We start from the raw sequence: 17,500 nt of genomic DNA on the forward strand, positions 1-17,500 counted from the left end.
ATTATATTGACCGTGATACTGGTCGAACAGATCTGGCTACATGTTCTCCCCTTTTGTTCTTAATATTTAAATAGAAGGCGAGCCAGATATGACTATGATATATATGAAATAAGTTGGCCAATATAAACTGCCAAATTATTGGATATTTACATAATTTCCGAAACATTATTCATTACTTTTCCATTAATCTTTACTCGATTTATTGTGTTAGCTGGTATGTGAGTATTTTGATTTTACCATTTATAATTCCCTTGAAAACAGTTGTGAGTTTGGATTTTTTTTTTTTCTTTGTTCGGCCAGAGAAACCACCTCCGTTTTTTTCATGTTAGCCTTTGGTATCAGGTTGTTAAAGGAATAATTGTTTGTTAGTTATCTTGTAGCACCATCCTGTACTTTGTATTTTTTTTTTTTGCTTTGCTTTCTATTAGATTTCTGTTGTGTGTCTCAAACTGAGTTGGCATTGTTCAGAATATGTCTGTTAAGTGTCAAAAAGCAATGTTCTTCATTTTATGTATTTTATATTATGAAGCAACTATGGCATTTCCCGTTCTGAGCACAGGTTTGCGTTGTTCTTTCCATTTAATCTTACCAATCATCATTCCCAGTGGTGCCTCATGATTGGATTCTTGCAGTTTCTTTGTGTGTATTTAATAGGCTGATTTTATCGAATACATTTTATTTGTTACTCTAAGAGCTTCTCATTTGTCAGGGTGGAATGTCGTTCTCCAGTCTTATCCCATTGCTGTAAGTAAGGAGTCCAATTTGTTATAAAAAATTTGGAGAACTTTGCAATCGTCTTTGTATAAGTCTTAGTTATATGTCTGTATTTTTTTAAATCTCGTCTGCAAAGAGTCGTAGTTTGTTTCCTGGTGTTAAGTGTTTATCGATGCCATTTATGTAGGTAAGCAATAGTAAAGAGACCAAAACTGTGCCATGGGGGAATCCTGATTAAACATGTGGTGAATCTGATTCGTTTGTTTTTGTTTTTAAGGGTTTTACGGAGCTTGCAACACACTAAGGTCATATCAGCGCCAGTAAAAAGGATGAAAATGGGATAGTAAAAAGTTCTAGAATTACAATTAAAGCACCCAAGAAAAGGTAAGACAAGGGGGAATTGGTTCAAATAGGAAACTAATATAGATTCCAAGAGCACACTATCAAAGTACTTAGTTTGAGATCACCTAACAGTCTCATCCAGACACATGCACGGGGTCCCACTAAGAGGAATACATTCAAATGTTTACAAATCATATATAATACGTAAACAAATCATAAAACAGTACATAACAGAGAGATGATTTACAAGGAAAAAATATCATCCCCCAAAACAAACTATACATTTGACTGTTTTCTTCTCAGCCAGGGTATCCGGTGAGGACCAGGACAAAATCAAGAAATCTCATTCCAAGACAAAGGCAGAAAGCAAGCTGGAAAATTATATAGGGGGATAGAAGACACAGCAAGTACCTCCCTGCCTACTATGGGAGGTCAGGAACCCCACTCAGGAATCTGATTCCATTCCATCTACAACAATTACTGTTTGAGTTCTGATTTGCAGGAGAGATTCGATGTACTTGTGTATTTTAGCCAAAACTCCATACTTAGAAGGCCTTATCGGTCGACCTTGTCAAAAGCTTTTTGGAAATCAAGGAGTAATGAATCAATCTGACTTCTATAGTCGAAACAGTTGCTGAACATCATTTTGCCTAAAGCCATGCTGAATGTTTAAAACGCCATGTTCCTCAAGATAATTTTTGTTGAAGTCTTCTTCTGGTTCTTTTTTTTTTGGGGGGGGGGGGGGTGCTTTTGTTTGATAAATGACCATTTCCTTGGATGATTATAAGAGTTATTCGTGTTATCGCTTCTTGAGGCGAGCGGGAAAATTCTAATAAACCAGGAAATGCAAGTTAATAAATTTCATGTCCACTATACACAACGTGCACAATGCCCTTCACAATACCCCATTGATCCCGATAGAAGGCCAAATTATAGAATTTTGCCTATACACCAAAAATCCCTGACATATCTCATAAAAAAAAAAATTTAATGCACCGTACTCTGGTAATTTAATATTCTAACACTCACGCTTTTTTTTTTCTTTAGAATTCCGGACGTGCAAATCACTGCAAAAGCTCGAGAGTGCGCGATGGTAACAAAGTTTGGATTCTAAAAACGCAAAACTGCAAGAAAGCTTTTATTCTACCCCTCAAATGAATTCTGATTGCGTCATTTGTGATTGAAATACTTTTATTTTAAAACATTTAAATGCTACTGCTCGTCTTCAGAGCCATTTTTTTATATTACGCATGACACTCTAACCTCACAAATTGGTTTTGTAAACTTGATATCATTACGCTTACTATTTACGGGATGGAGTAAAATAAAGCACCTTTTTAAACATTTTGGTCATAGAATTTAAAACTCAAATATCGATAGATCAAATCGTTTCAAACCCGACACAAAGGATATACATTATTTAACCTGACCTACATTAAACGGTTATCAAGAACTCTTTCTTTTTATTGTTTCAGTAGAACGTGCAGAGAGTACATGTCCTATCAGTACAACACGACGTCTATATATGCAGGTCTTACATCCGAACGCAATCATTTGCCTGGTTTAACATTGCTGTAATGGACAATATTTTGCGTCATTATTTTTAGATCTCGATTTCAACAACGAGCAAAATATTCTCTCTTTTCCCTTTCACGCACGTACACACACACACACACACACACACACACACACACACACACACCACATACACACACACATTATACCTATAATGTTTCGACTAGTATGACAATTATATATATATAAATATATATATATATATATATATATATATATATATATATATATATATATATATGTCACATTTACTCCCTTTATCTTTCTCTCCATAAAAATCAATTGTGACCCTCCGTGTCAAAGCGGTATTATGTCGGGATCCACTCGGTTAGGGAAATTGAATTCTTTTCCACAAATATCAAACTTGGGTTTAATTTCTGTACGTTATGCTGGAGTATAAATAGTATTTCTTGCTTTACAAAAACTTCTAAGGTCCAATTTCTCATCATTCTATCTCTAAATTCACTTTTTGGGGTCTGAATCATTCCGACATAATACCGTTTTGAGACGGAGGGTCACAATTGGGTTATCAGACCTGCAAATAAGTGCACGTCGGTACAACAATATATCTTACTGTTTTAAAGTGTAGGTTCGCAAAACTTAACAACTTAGCAACATATCTTTACTACAAACTTATGTAAACATTCCAGAGTAAGTGCAACTGTCTACCATTTTGTTTGTGGGAATACATTTTCCAATGCATTTTTATATTGTATAACAGCTCAGTAAATAAAAGAACTGCATTTTCTAATACCGCCATCTTGAACGGAAATTAGATTTGAGAAAATATGAACCGTAATGGGTGAAATGATGTGCAAAGTCATAGAATAAACAAGGAAACACATGAACTAACTGTTAAGGTTGTTTTCTGAAAACCGTAAATGAAAAAGACTGGAATGCTTTACAGACCATATCTCTCGTTCTACATGTTGCTGTTGGTTCAGAACCCCCATATAAAAAACACTTTGAGTGCGTTCAGTGGGTATTGCGCAGTATGATTGCTTAAAATGGTCAAGATATCCTATCATTGGATGCCTTATTGGTTCCATTTCGTTAATTCATTGTCAAGTTATATCAATGAATCATAATAACAATAATAATAATAATAATAATAATAATAATAATAATAATAATAATGATAATAATATTATAATTATTATCATTATTATTATTATTATTTTTATTATTATTATTATTATTATTATTATAAATGGCATTTATATAGCGCTTCATCCCACTGTCACCAGCTCTAAGTGATTTGTATTTCTTCTCTTTTTTTGTCAAAATCCCTGTATAATCTATTCTACAAACCGACAGGGAGAGTCCTACTGACTGAGAGAATTCTAAACAAGCTGTTAATTGATTTATTGATGGAAAACTAATTTTGGAAAGGAAATGAAAATTCCACAGAGGTTTGTAACGTATGACATAAATTTGATTAAGGGATGAGTTCGTTTTAAGAGGTGTTATATAGATGGCCTTTTAAAATATATAGGTTAAATATGTAATTTCAGAATAAGTTTTGATTATAAAAGGCATTAGTACCACTTGAGCCCGCCTATGCAACAAGCTAAAATTAAAATGCGTGATCTGTCAGGTTGGAAAGATGCTGAAAATTAGTTCTCTTTGTAATTGTAAGAAGCTAGCTCGTATGACCGACAATTTTATTCACTTCAGTATACGTAGACCACATGGTATTGTTTTGATAAGGGAAAGCGGACGCCAGATAAACAATAAACCCTGACACGAAATTGTTATGTCGGAGAGACAGCTTGCCAATTAAAATATTCAAATTGTGGTTAACACGTATACACGTATTATACATCCACAAATGCACAGAGAGATAGAGAGAGAGTGGGAGAGAGAGATAGAGAGGGAGGGAGAGAGCGGGGAGAGAGAGAGGGGGAGAGAGAGAGAGAGAGAGAGAGAGAGAGAGAGAGAGGCGCATGCTACGCATTCCGAGAGGGACCGTGTAAGTGTTTGTGTATGATTGTGTATTATGTGTGAGCGTGAGCGCTCCATATCTATACCAATAACATATGAATGATTTATTCATTCATATGTAAGAATGAGTTTTTACGTTAATACTAATACTAATAAAACTGATCGAAAACCTTTTTCTTTTGGTAAAATGTCGCTTCTTTGAAAAAAATGCGCATAAACACCGAATATATCTATACCCCACTCACCAAATACTAGAAAGCCTAAATGACCTCAAAAATACAAATTGTTAAAGCAATTTCTGAAATGAAAGATATGAATGAGACTTGTTTAATCAACTTGAGTTACGAATTCATGACCATTTTCCAGCACTACGGATGAAGCCATTGCAAGTTGTCTCCATGGCAACATCATCATAACATTAAAAATGCATTATAAGTGGGTGAATATATATATATCCCATACCATTTGGTGAGACAAAAAGAAAAATATGTGTTGAATGAATATTGTATTTTACTAGTAAAATAACAAAAACAAAAGAAATATCCATACGCTTACATTTTTAACACTTTGCGATTGGATAAAAAGATCCAAAAAAAACAAGGTTCGCAAATGCTATTGGTAGAAATTCAATTTTTATTTCGAATAAAAACCTTCAACTTGGACCCGATGTGTGTATCGACGGACAATAGAATACCGCATTGCATTCTCTCTCTCTCTCTTTCGTTTCACCTCAATATCGGTAAATAAAACCGGATTCTTGATGATAATCAATATCAATATTGAGATTTAAAAATCACAATGAATCGTAAATAAATGTGTGTCAGAATATCTATCCATGAATATATATATATATATATAAATATGTATATATATATATATATATATATATATATATAATATTCATGCGTGAGTGTATGTGTGTGTGCGTGTGTGTGTGTATGTATGTGTGTGTGGGTGTGTCATATATTATTCTAGTTTACTCATAGAATATTTTCTTGTTTCATCAACATGCCATAACAAATTTTTGAAAATAACATTGGGCCTGGATGAGGATAGATACCAGTTATTTTCTGGGGGTTTTTTTAGGGCGAGATGTGTAAGTTTGTACTTATTGGAATTTTAAATTGTGAATCGATATGTACTTTAATTAAATATTCCCTGTTCCCTGTTCTATAAAGCTTTTTTTACAATTTGGCATTTCTTCATTGCTCTTTCACAGTATAATTTGTGCTTCATAGTGTTTAGATTTTTACCCTGTAAAGCATTTATTAGGATCGACTTTCAATGTCTAACTACCATAAAAGTTACTAAACATGCTTCATCCAGTTTATACATGGGCCAATCGGGGACAGAATATCACAAGACTATGATTATTCGGTCGTATGTTTGGAGTCTGGTTAAATGGTCTGACTTTGTCTTAAGGTTATTTGTATGGCACTTATCTCGTCTAGCATGATAAATTTGGAAATGGAAATGCCATTTTCGAAAAACTATATCTATCTAAATGTGTTTATATTAGCGTTAAAGTCCAAACTTTGGAATGGTCAGGAATGATCGCGAATGATTATCAACTAAAAATCGTTCTCCCATCATCAGACTAATGGCCCTGGTCGCCACCAGGCGTTGTATAAACACTTGAGGACAAAATACAACATTCAGTCGACGTAAAGCCTTTTTTACAATCTGTTCAGAAAACTTTTACTGCATACGGCAATAGAATAAAACGATGACGACCTATCAAAATATATCTAATCCGAGATTTTTTCGAATTCTTGGAGTTAAGAGCTTTTGATAAGCCATGAGTCCTTCTGATCGATTGATAAATCATCTGCAAGTTATATTGTGGAAAATGTGGAACGTGATTTTGTCATCCTCGGACAGAAGAGGTGAGGAGTCGGGAAATGTCAATATGTTGTTCTGTTAGGTCAGCTCCATTGGGGCCCTATCCAAAACAATACCTTGGCCTCCATCCTTTACCACCATCTGCAAATACACAGACCGGATTCAACGATCATCAAGAGTGGGGCAGTATCCGGAACCCTCTGAGATTACAGGTAATTTCCTGTTTCCAAAGTCTGGTGATCGATACCTTTCTTCGTATGGATGATGAAATCTATCTAATCCGGGATATCTACATGTACGTAATTTCAATGCCATAAAATTTTAGTAGAAAGATCTCGATGCTGTTATTGTTATGGTTTGATGGTGGTAATGTTGTTTTATTATTGTTGTCATTATTGTGGGTTTGGTTGTTGTTGTTGTGTTGCTGTTGTCGTGCCTGTTTGCATTTTATATTGTTACTGTTGATGGCGATGTTGTTGGTTTTGTTATTAGTTGTTGTTGTTGATGGTGATGTTGATGATGATGATGATGATGATGATGATGATGATGATGATGATGATGATGATGATGATGATGATGATGATGATGATGGTACTATCATTGTTAATATTTTTGTTGTTGCTCTTCTCAACCATCTTCTCGATGTCTATTTCTTCTTTGTCTTTTCCACCTCATCCTCGTCCTATTCCTCATCCTCCTTAACCTTTTACTCCTACTCCTACTCCTCCGTTTTCTTCTTCTTTTCCTCCTCCTCCTCTTCCTCCTCCTCCTCCTCCCCCTCCTCCTTCGTCTTCTTCATACCATTGTATGAAGAAGCCGTGGGTGAGTATGTGTATAGCCGCTCCTGAATGCTTGAGGGTGTTCATTTTAAGTCTAAGTCTGTGAGAGGGAGAGACATTTGGCCAGAAAACTCGCCCATCAAATTATATCGATCGATTTACATGACCTTCATCTTGGCATATAACTCTCAAACCTGGGACTGCGAAGTTTTTGACCAAATTTTTAAATACGAGTTTTTGTCCAGAGTACGGCAGTAAACTGGTTTAACTCTTTCCTTACCGATCATTTTCAGTATTTTCCCAAAAATGACAGGCTTACCCAGAAGAAAAAATATTTTTTAAAAAATCAAACAAGCTGTCTACAAAACAACTTTATGTTCTTATTAATTAAACTAAGATCATTCTTCAAGGTTGATGATGTACAAAATAAATCTGAATAAGAACAAATGTCGTAACAAATGTGACGATTTTGATGCAAGTCGTAAGGATAGGGTAAAACAGATATTTCATTTCTAGATAGACATGGGTGAAGAGGCGAGTCGTTTCCCTGTGTTCATTTATTATCAAATAGAATTATGTTAAATCATTGGTATTTATTCATTCGTTTCAGTAACAGTTTAACGTAGATAGTGTCAAATGAAGAGACCACCTCTACTTCACTTGAACTTATAGTGATGTTTTTTCTTCTGTCATCGTCGTCATCATCATCATCATCATCATCATCATCATCATCATCATCATCATCATCATCATCATCATCATAATAATAATAATAATACTAATAATAATAATAATAATGATAATGATAATAATAATCATAATCATAATCATCATAATCGTCAATATCGTCGTTATAATCGTCAACCTTATCACTACCATTATTATTATTTTAATAAGCACCACTTTTTCCGAAATTATATCACAATAATAACCATATTACTACCAACACCACCACCAACACCAACACCACCACCATCATCATCACGGTCATCATCCTTTTTACACCGATTATCATCATTATCATCCTCCTCCTCCTCCTCCTCCTCCTCCTCATCATCATCATCATCATCATCATCATCATCATCATCATCATTATCATCAGCAGCAGAGGCAGGAGCACCAGAGGCAACAACAAAATCAGACAGTCTGTGCAAAATGAGTGCATTGGGATGAATTTTAATCAATACAAAATACATTGTCCCAGTGAAATTATTGTATCCCTGGATGGATCATCCAATCCCTGAAATGACTCCTCATCTAATTCTGGTGATTGGGCGAAAAGAACACAAGTACCAAGAAGTGACTTAAGGGAAAAAATTATCAGTGGCGTCTTTTTATTTTTTCTTTGTCTCGTTTTGTTTTGGTTTTTATTTTGTTTTGTTTTGGTTTTTTTCTTTAGATTTTTTGTTGATGTTGTATTTAAAGGTAATTGTAGTTGTAAAAGGACTAAAATTCCCTTTTTTTTATCCCAAGGGAAAATTTGTTTTTAAGGTCAATTCCAAGGGAATGCTTTAATGACCTAGGCGTCAACCGCAGTACAGCACCGCAAATTGAGCAAGGGAGAGCTGAGGTGACTTGCTCAATGCCAAATACATCGCAGTGGGTATTCCAAGCAAAGAGCGCCTCGCTAAGCAATGTTGTCCCAGTTGTCAACTATACAATCTCACCCATGCTTCTAAAGAGAAATATATCATCAATTTGAATCTAGCTGTATGCTTTATGACTAAAATTTGCCCCGGACAAAACACCAGATCGAGGCGCTGGCTCACATATGTGACCCATCGGCTCAAATCGGTATTATGTCGGGATGAAACTTTCCGAAACTTGAAATTCACCAGTTAACTACCGTCCTCTGGAAAGAAGCGGATTAAAAAAAATTTGGCCAGAAAACTCGTCCTTCAAATATCGGTCGATTTAAATGACCCTCATCTTGGCAAACACTCTCAAACCTGGGACCTCGCGAAGTCCCAAGTTTTAGAGTTTTTGCCAAAATGAGGGTCATTTAAATCGATTCTCTTTTTTATAGGACGAGTTTTATGGCCAAAATTTTTAATTCCCCTCTTTCTGAAAAACCACAGTTAACTGGTTAATAATGTTCCGGCCATGTGGCCTTGTGCTATTATACTCGCTTTCGGATAGGAAGGTCCTGGGTTCGAGCCTTGCTCGTCGCATAGTTGAGTCTTTGGAAAAGGCTCTTTACTCCCATTCTCTCCCCGTACTCCGGTGTAAAATGAGTACCTGGCCGTTAACAGCTTTGTCTCTGTCAGATAAAAAATTGTAATAGCGCCTAACAGGCGTCATGTCTCGTTCTACTTGTTACGTGTTGCTGTTTGTCATGGACCCTTCGTAAAGCGCTTTGAGCACATTTAGTGGATATAGCACTGTATAAAAGCTCAAATTTAAGTATCTATGTTTGTTTTATCAATATCGTAAAGTCGCTCAGTTTCTGGTTACCTCCACATTTTGTAGGACAGCGTGGCTCAGTGGTACAGTATTTGCTTCGTACCCGAAAGTTACCGAGTTCGAATACCCGCTACGTTGTGTGGCCTTGAGCAAGTCACCTCGCTCTAGCTCAGTTAGTTTGCGGCGCTGCACTGCGGCTGATGTCTGGGGTATTCCAGTCTTCCCTTGGAATACACCCTAGAGACAAATTTCCCCTGTGGGATGAATAAAGGGAATTTTATTTATTTATTTTTATTTTATATGCCAGATTGAGAAGTGGTTCAAAAATATTTTTAAAACCAAATATAATATCGATCGTATTATGACTTACCGGTGTGACAGGGATGGGGACAACAGTAGGATGATAGTAGCAGCAGCAAACAAGCCGTTTATTATCTATACTATTGTGTCGTTGGGTGTTGTTATCACAACACATTGAGAGGTGTAGGTGGTCTATTAAAGCGGTGGTGGTCTATCTAATCTGTCTATAGTATATCAACGCTGGCCAGACCAGGCTATTACAAGGGATTATTGCCGATTGACATTCCGTCGTGTGATTAGCCCCGCTATCCTGGTGTGAATAAAAACGTTCCGGGGGAACGAATTACTCTAGGGAACCTGTGGAGAGATAAAAGTAATGAGGTTGTTGTTGTTGGTAGAATGGAATGGAACAATCCGGTTGGTGATGATGTCAATATGCAAATGAGATGCGGAGAGGAGGAACCTGTATTGTGGACAGTTTGAAAAGGAAGAAAACAAATCAAAGATTCCATCAACGTTGTGGCAACATGTGACCCATCGTATAAAAACGGTATTACTTCGGGATTAGCGAGATTGGACAGTTTGAAAAGGAAGAAAACAAAGCAAGGATTCCATCAACGGTGTGGCAACATGTGACCCATCGTATCAAAACGGTATTACTTCGGGATTAGCGAGATTGGACAGTTTGAAAAGGAAGAAAACAAAGCAAAGATTCCATCAACGGAGTGGGAGAATGTCATTATCAAATGATCGGAGAGAAACTTGATTGTGGACAGTTTGAAAAGGAAGAAAACAAATCAAAGATTCCATCAACGGTGGCAACATGTGACCCATCGTATAAAAACGGTATTACTTCGGGATTAGCGAGATTGGACAGTTTGAAAAGGAAGAAAACAAAGCAAAGATTCCATCAACGGAGTGGCAAAATGTGACCCATCGTATCAAAAACGGTATTATTTCGGGATGAGCGAGATGCCAACAATGGCCAGAGATTTGAAATGGTTCGTCACTTTAATAAAAGCTCGAAGAAAACATAAAAGCTCTCTCATGTCTCATATATTTTATTGTAAAATTTAATCTTTAGTATCTTAATCACTCCAGCCCACAAAAAGGAATTAAGTTTGTTATTTGATAAGGAAGACTTGGGAGCAGCTTACCATTTGCTAATGAAGTTGGCGGCTAGAATAATCCAGCATATTAAGGTAATTTAATTGAAATAATAAATTCTATGGTCTTTTCTAGTTATAAACTACTTAGTATATTTAAAGATGAACTGAATGTATCCCATAAATTGTTGTAACATGACAGTACTATTGTTTTAACGTTAATGAGTCGCTTTTCAATTAATTCATTTAATTTCTTTAGGTTAAATAATGATGTATCGTTTTTCCAGACCTCGTTATTAAATTCTTTGTTTTGTTTTGTTCTTCTTGTGTTTCTTGAAACCTTCTACAGTTTCGGTCCTTCCAGCGCCCATTAAAAAGAAGATGGTGCGCACATAGACATTCACATAAACACACACACACGGACACACACATACCTAAACACACACACACACACACACACACACACACATACACACACACATTGGTCAAAAGAAAAATACCGAGTTGTAAGGTTGTCACTGCTCACTATACTTTCGGCTCATAAGTTTGGGGGGGAAAAAACTATTCGACAAAGACTACTTCAAGGAAAACAATGGCCGATGAAGCGATTTACACGTTAGCCAAAAAACGGTAAAGATTCAAAGCATCTCAGACAATCAGCAAGATTCACATCGATCATCTACCACGATAGAGGAAAACGCATGCATCAGAATAATTCATGACAGAGCTTCCGAGCCAGAACGAAAGCAAAATCAATTCCAAGACAAGAACATGAAGCCATACTCTACAAAAGGACACCACGGAGGAAATTGAGAAAGAATCGTACCTCCCTGACAGCGCCTGATTAATAGATAGTTCGAAGATGACGTCTTTCATGTCTTTGTTATTGTTTTTCGCCATCCGCGTTTATGAGTAATACTCACTGAACTGTTTTAACCCGACTATAAACGTTCATGGATACACACAGTTTTGTGTGTTTGTCCGTTATACTTCCGGATGGCAATGTTATGAGCTTCTTAGCCAAGCGCATACTATCTATACATATCAATATTTGTATTTTAATTCAGAAAAGTGGGTGGAGCAGGCACTTATGTTGACAACAACAAGGGATGAAGTGAGTAGGAAAGTGCCAGAAGACAATAGAGAATAAAAATTTCACGGCGGTGATGGGGGGTTTGAACCCGCGACCTTACTGGTACGACAACTCCGCCTGGCCGTGGAGAGCGTGACTCTACCGTATGAACTATCCACGATCCCATTTGGGCCAGGCGGAGTTGTCGTACCAGTAAGGTCGCGGGTTCAAACCCCCATTACAGCCGTGAAATTGTTATTCTCTATTGTCTTCTGGCACTTTCCTACTCACTTCATCTCTTGTTGTCATTTGTATTTTATTGACACTGCTATTAGGTGAGCTGTGATACATTTCTAAATAAAAAGTAAAGAACGGTTTTATTTCAATTGCTGCATATACCAGGCTGGGTCATGTTGTGCTGTGCTAAATTAGGTATGTGCTTAATTATCTGCATCTTTATAAAGCAATTGGTAAAAATCGTGCTAGAACAATATAAACTGTTCGTTTTTTTAACAGTGGACACGTGTGGATGGATCGTGGAACAGCTTGGCTTAATGTACCTAGTTCGGGTTGGACATAGAAAGTTGGTTCCAAATGACCTGACTGGGAAATGCATCCAGTATTATAAAGCGATTTTGGCTTGATCCCAACCATTGAAAGGAATCCGCCATTTTGATTCTAAAATCTATTATTTTATTTATTCTTATATATTCTTTCTTTCTTTTTTTGCAATTTATGACAAAGACAGATGTGAGACGTTGGCAGGACTTCCTCTTACTTCACTTGCAATAACTTCTACTCATTACCTCCCTTCTTGGAACACAAACCAATGTTTCTTGGGGAAATTTCTCCATCGATTTATATTTTCATATAGCTCCTTCTGAAATCGGAATCTGTTTTTTTCTTCGACTTTATTGATAAAATAATGACTTGTTTATACTGAAAACATTCCATTCAATAGGCATGTATCAACATAGCGACATGAATTAAATGCATTATTGTTTTATTTATTTTTTCTATGGAAAACATTCTCAGGATTGCTTCCGTTAGAGAAGTGGACAGAGACAATAACAGCGGTGAGAGTTTGTGAAATTGCCTGCTTTTATATGAAAAGGAAACGGATCATGAACCTAATTCCATTAAATAACAAACCGCCCAAGAGGCACTCCATTTTCTGCAAATTGAACTAAATGACTCATTTTCAAATTCTCTATTGACTGTTAACCTAGAGAGACTGTCCAAATGGAGCCAGTTTAATTCCACGGTTAAGTTCATATTGATTTCAATTTAAGACAAATCCCAGTCTGTCCTTCAATTCTGAATGGATTTGTTATAAAGAAAATCGCGTTCTCTTTCAAACCACGGGAGTAAAAATAATCTGACGGAGGCGTGACCTTAGAAAAAGATTGTCCTAATGATTTCCCTATCATGTAGATAATAAGACAAATCTGAATTCAATACGATTTTAATTACAAAAATTCGACAAGATCATATATAGCGCAATATCCGCCATACGTACTCAAAGCGCTTTACAAGGGGCCCCTAACCAACAGCAACACTTAGGACGAGATAGGACGCCTGATAGGCGATGGTACATTTTTTTCGACAGAGATAATGCTGTTAACGATCATTTTACACCCGAGTACGATGAGAGAATGCGAGTAAAGAGCGTTTTCCAAGGACTCAACTATGCGCTGCTGATAGCAGGATTCGAACAATTGACCTTCCGACTAGACCACACAACCTGACTGCTATTCAAAAATTAGAATATAAAATACTCTGACATCAGGTGATCATATTTGTAAAGCAAATAATATTGCATGTATGTCAATATTCAAGAAATAAGATTAACAATATCCGATCAGTTATATTTGTTGTTCAAATAATCTAATAACGATACTGAAATAAAGACGCATTAACATTCTTGAAACTGAATCAACAATATCTTCTTTAATTATTAGCGCCATTGTTTTGCACCAAAAACTGTTTCTTGCAGTTCTCCATGAGTCGCATGTTTGCAGTGAGAGTTTAATAACCATGCACCTTTCTGATTTGTCTGCTTACCTTGTTGCCTTGTAATAACTGGTTTAATAAGGAATTAGATCACCCTAAGTTTGAATTCGATGAGCAATTTATCTTTGGTTTATAATTGATACCCAGTCTTAAAATAAAATAAAATAAATAGAGAAAATTCCCTTTATTCATCCCCAAGGGGAAATTGGTCTTTAGGATCTATTCCAAGGGAAGACTGGAATAACCCAGGCGTCAGCCACAGTGCAGCGCCGCAAAGTGATCTAGAGCGAGGTGACTTGCTCAAGGCCACAAAACGAGGCGGGTAGTCGAACCCGGCACCTTTTGGGTACGAAGTAAAGGCCGTACCGCTGAGCCACGCTGCCCCCACTAATGCATATCGGTTTTTTGTCACAGTAATAGGGCACTAACGGCCACACTATTCTCCTAATTTAGCTCATATGAGGCATTGTATAATATTATGGGTTACATGTATCGAACTAATGTAGCAAAATGCATTTCTTTAAGGCATAAAACCCAATGAAATGTTCTTAATAATGCTGAGATTGTATTTGTTGATCGGTATCATATTTGTTAGACTCAAACTGACAGTTATACAGACAGACAGATAGAAAGACAGACAGACTGATAAATGGATAGATAGACAGATAGATAGATAGATAGATAGATAGATAGATAGATAGATAGATAGATAGATAGATAGATAGATAGATAGACAGATAGAGATGTATATAGATAGATAGATAAATAGATCGATAGATAGATAGATAGATAGATAGATAGATAGATAGATAGATAGATAGATAGATAGATAGACAGATAGATAGATATATAGATAGATAGATAGTTGCCTGGATGGACGGATGTGTAGGAAGGGTAGGAAAATAGAAATGTAGATAGCAGCAGATGGTTAGATAGATATATAGATAGATATATAGATAGATAGACAGATAGATATATAGATAGATAGATAGATAGATAGATAGATAGATAGATAGATAGATAGATAGATAGATAGATAGATAGATAGATAGATAGATAGATAGATAGATAGATTCTAAAAAACGCCAATAGTATCCTATCGCCTTATTTTCTTGATATTTCAAAGTAAAACAAACTAAGGCGTGATCTATTCTCTTCCAACACTTAGTTTTATATAAATATTAAATCATCTCCTCCAGCTACAAATATCTAGCCGGCATCCGGATATCTTGTTGATGCAAATTGCCCGGTGAACGAGTAAAAATAATTGAATTTACTGGGAAATAGTGGGACATCCTTAGGCGTCCACGCGCTGGTGTTATTGGATTGACTGTCACATGACCGGTGACTATCTCGTAGCTACTGGCTCGTTAGTCAAGACTTGCATTTTCAATAGGGCCAGTCAGCCCTTTTACAACCCGTGTGAAAATACAAGGCCAATGAATGAATGAACTTCTAGAGAGATAGTTAAGTGGATAGAGCTTACACATTATGGAGAACCCTGGTTCGAGACCCTCTGGGGGATTTTTGTTTTATTTTCATGATACCTCCCCCCCCCCCCCCCCCCCTCCAAAAAAAAGTACACTTCTAGTAGAAGGAATAAAGTTGACGTCACTCAGATCTTTGTAATTGTTTTTTGTTTTTTTGACAGACATTTTGGTGATGACTTCTCACTAAATTAAATCAATCAAACTATAAACGTTCAAGGTTACATACGGTTTTGTGTTTTGGCACAATACATCCGGCTGGTGGATGTTGTGAGTATTTTACTGAAAACTCTTAGAATCAATAGATAATGTTGCAGCATAGTACTGTGGCTTACCCCTGGGTTATTTTGTTTGGGTCTTTTTCTTAATAAAAATGATTCTTTCGATTAATTTTTTTTTCGGCATTTTGTAATATACCAATGTTTTTTTTTTCTCATTACGGGCAGAATACATCTCGATAGATTAACAATAATGAGGCGAGGAACTGTAATTTAGGTAGGTAGGTAATCAATAAATGATTGAGTTAATAAAGGTAAAGAGAGATAAATAAAGGATAAAGGTGGGGGGGGGGGGAGAAATATTAAGGGTAAACGAGATAAAGACTAGAAAAGGATAGAAAGAAGGCGGAATGATTAAAGAGATAAAACGATCGAACAAGTGTGTGTGTGTGTGTGTGTGTGTGTGTGTGTGTATGTATGTATGTATATATATATTATATATATATATATATATATATATATATATATATATATATATATATATATATATATATATATATATGAGAGGAGAGAGAGAGGAGGGGGGCGATAGAGTAAGAAAAAAGTAATACTTCATAGAGGTGCGGCAGGTTAATACAGTCACCATTGTTTGTTAATCTTTGGATGGGGCGTTAATCTATCACAAAATACTTTCCACAAGATCGAGTGGATCCAGCTATCTAATCCCAACATGCCAAAATGGTGTTCAGAAAAAAGAATAATAACTCTACCCGGGTTCGATTCTACCTCATTGGATGAGATTCGAGTACTTGATTGAACCACTTGAGGGTTGTGAAGGATAATGTAAGAGTTCTTTTACAATAAATACGCCTAACAATCGAATGGACTGTATGAAATGAAAATTGGGTCTAATGTGGCATACTGGAGGAATAATTGAATGACCTGTTGTGAAGCGCTTTGAGGACGATTAATCCGTGGAAATAATTCAAATAATTAATTTTTCAATTTCAGTCGTCGTCTTGTATATCGTATAGTTTAAGAGCTAATACTATCTATGCGTTGAAAATGTTTTGCGTAACTTTCATGCATAGATAAATTTTGTCTAAGTAATTAATATAAACATCATTCATTATTAATTTGAACATTTTCGTTAAATATCGCTGTTGCAAATTATTAAATAGGTCTATCAACGAGTAGCACACAAAATAAGTGTCATCGTCAGATAATTTATATATATATATATATATATATATATATATATATATATATATATATATATATATAATATATATATATATATATATATATGTATATGTATATATATATAATGGATGTCCTGCAGTTCTAAGAAGATTTTTCAACTGACAAGACACTTTCGTGTGTCGAAACGACCCTAATGGACGGAATGTGAGTTTATTTTTACTCATAATATAATATATATATTATATATATATATATATATATATATATATATATATATTATATATATATATATTATATATATATATATATATATATATATATATACATTTATTTATATGTAGTGAAAATTGTGGATTCCCTGACTGACTGGCTGGGAACGGACAGAAACAGCAACACCACCCACCCAGAGCAACGTGAAAAATGAGAGGAGCGGAGAGGAATGAATGACTGCCAACACTACCCAACACGGCACATGATTTAATTAGTTGATGATTTTTTCTTA

General features: G+C 35.7%; 1 protein-coding gene across 9 annotated transcripts in view; it reads right to left on the reverse strand.

The window, feature by feature from the left end:
* Positions 1-17,500, reverse strand: part of LOC144966304 (ras-specific guanine nucleotide-releasing factor 2-like) — a 376,265-nt gene that overhangs the window by 267,964 nt on the left and 90,801 nt on the right. For all 9 annotated transcript variants that reach the window (XM_078902540.1, XM_078902537.1, XM_078902535.1 and 6 more), the window contains exon 3: positions 9,970-10,256. The gene's annotated coding sequence lies outside the window, so the exon portion shown is untranslated. The remainder of the gene's footprint in view (positions 1-9,969; positions 10,257-17,500) is intronic.

The sequence above is a fragment of the Berghia stephanieae genome, chromosome 2, assembly GCF_034508935.2.
Source record: "Berghia stephanieae isolate SIO BIC M18660-M18661 chromosome 2, UCSD_Bste_1.3, whole genome shotgun sequence".
Lineage (NCBI taxonomy): Eukaryota > Metazoa > Mollusca > Gastropoda > Nudibranchia > Aeolidiidae > Berghia > Berghia stephanieae.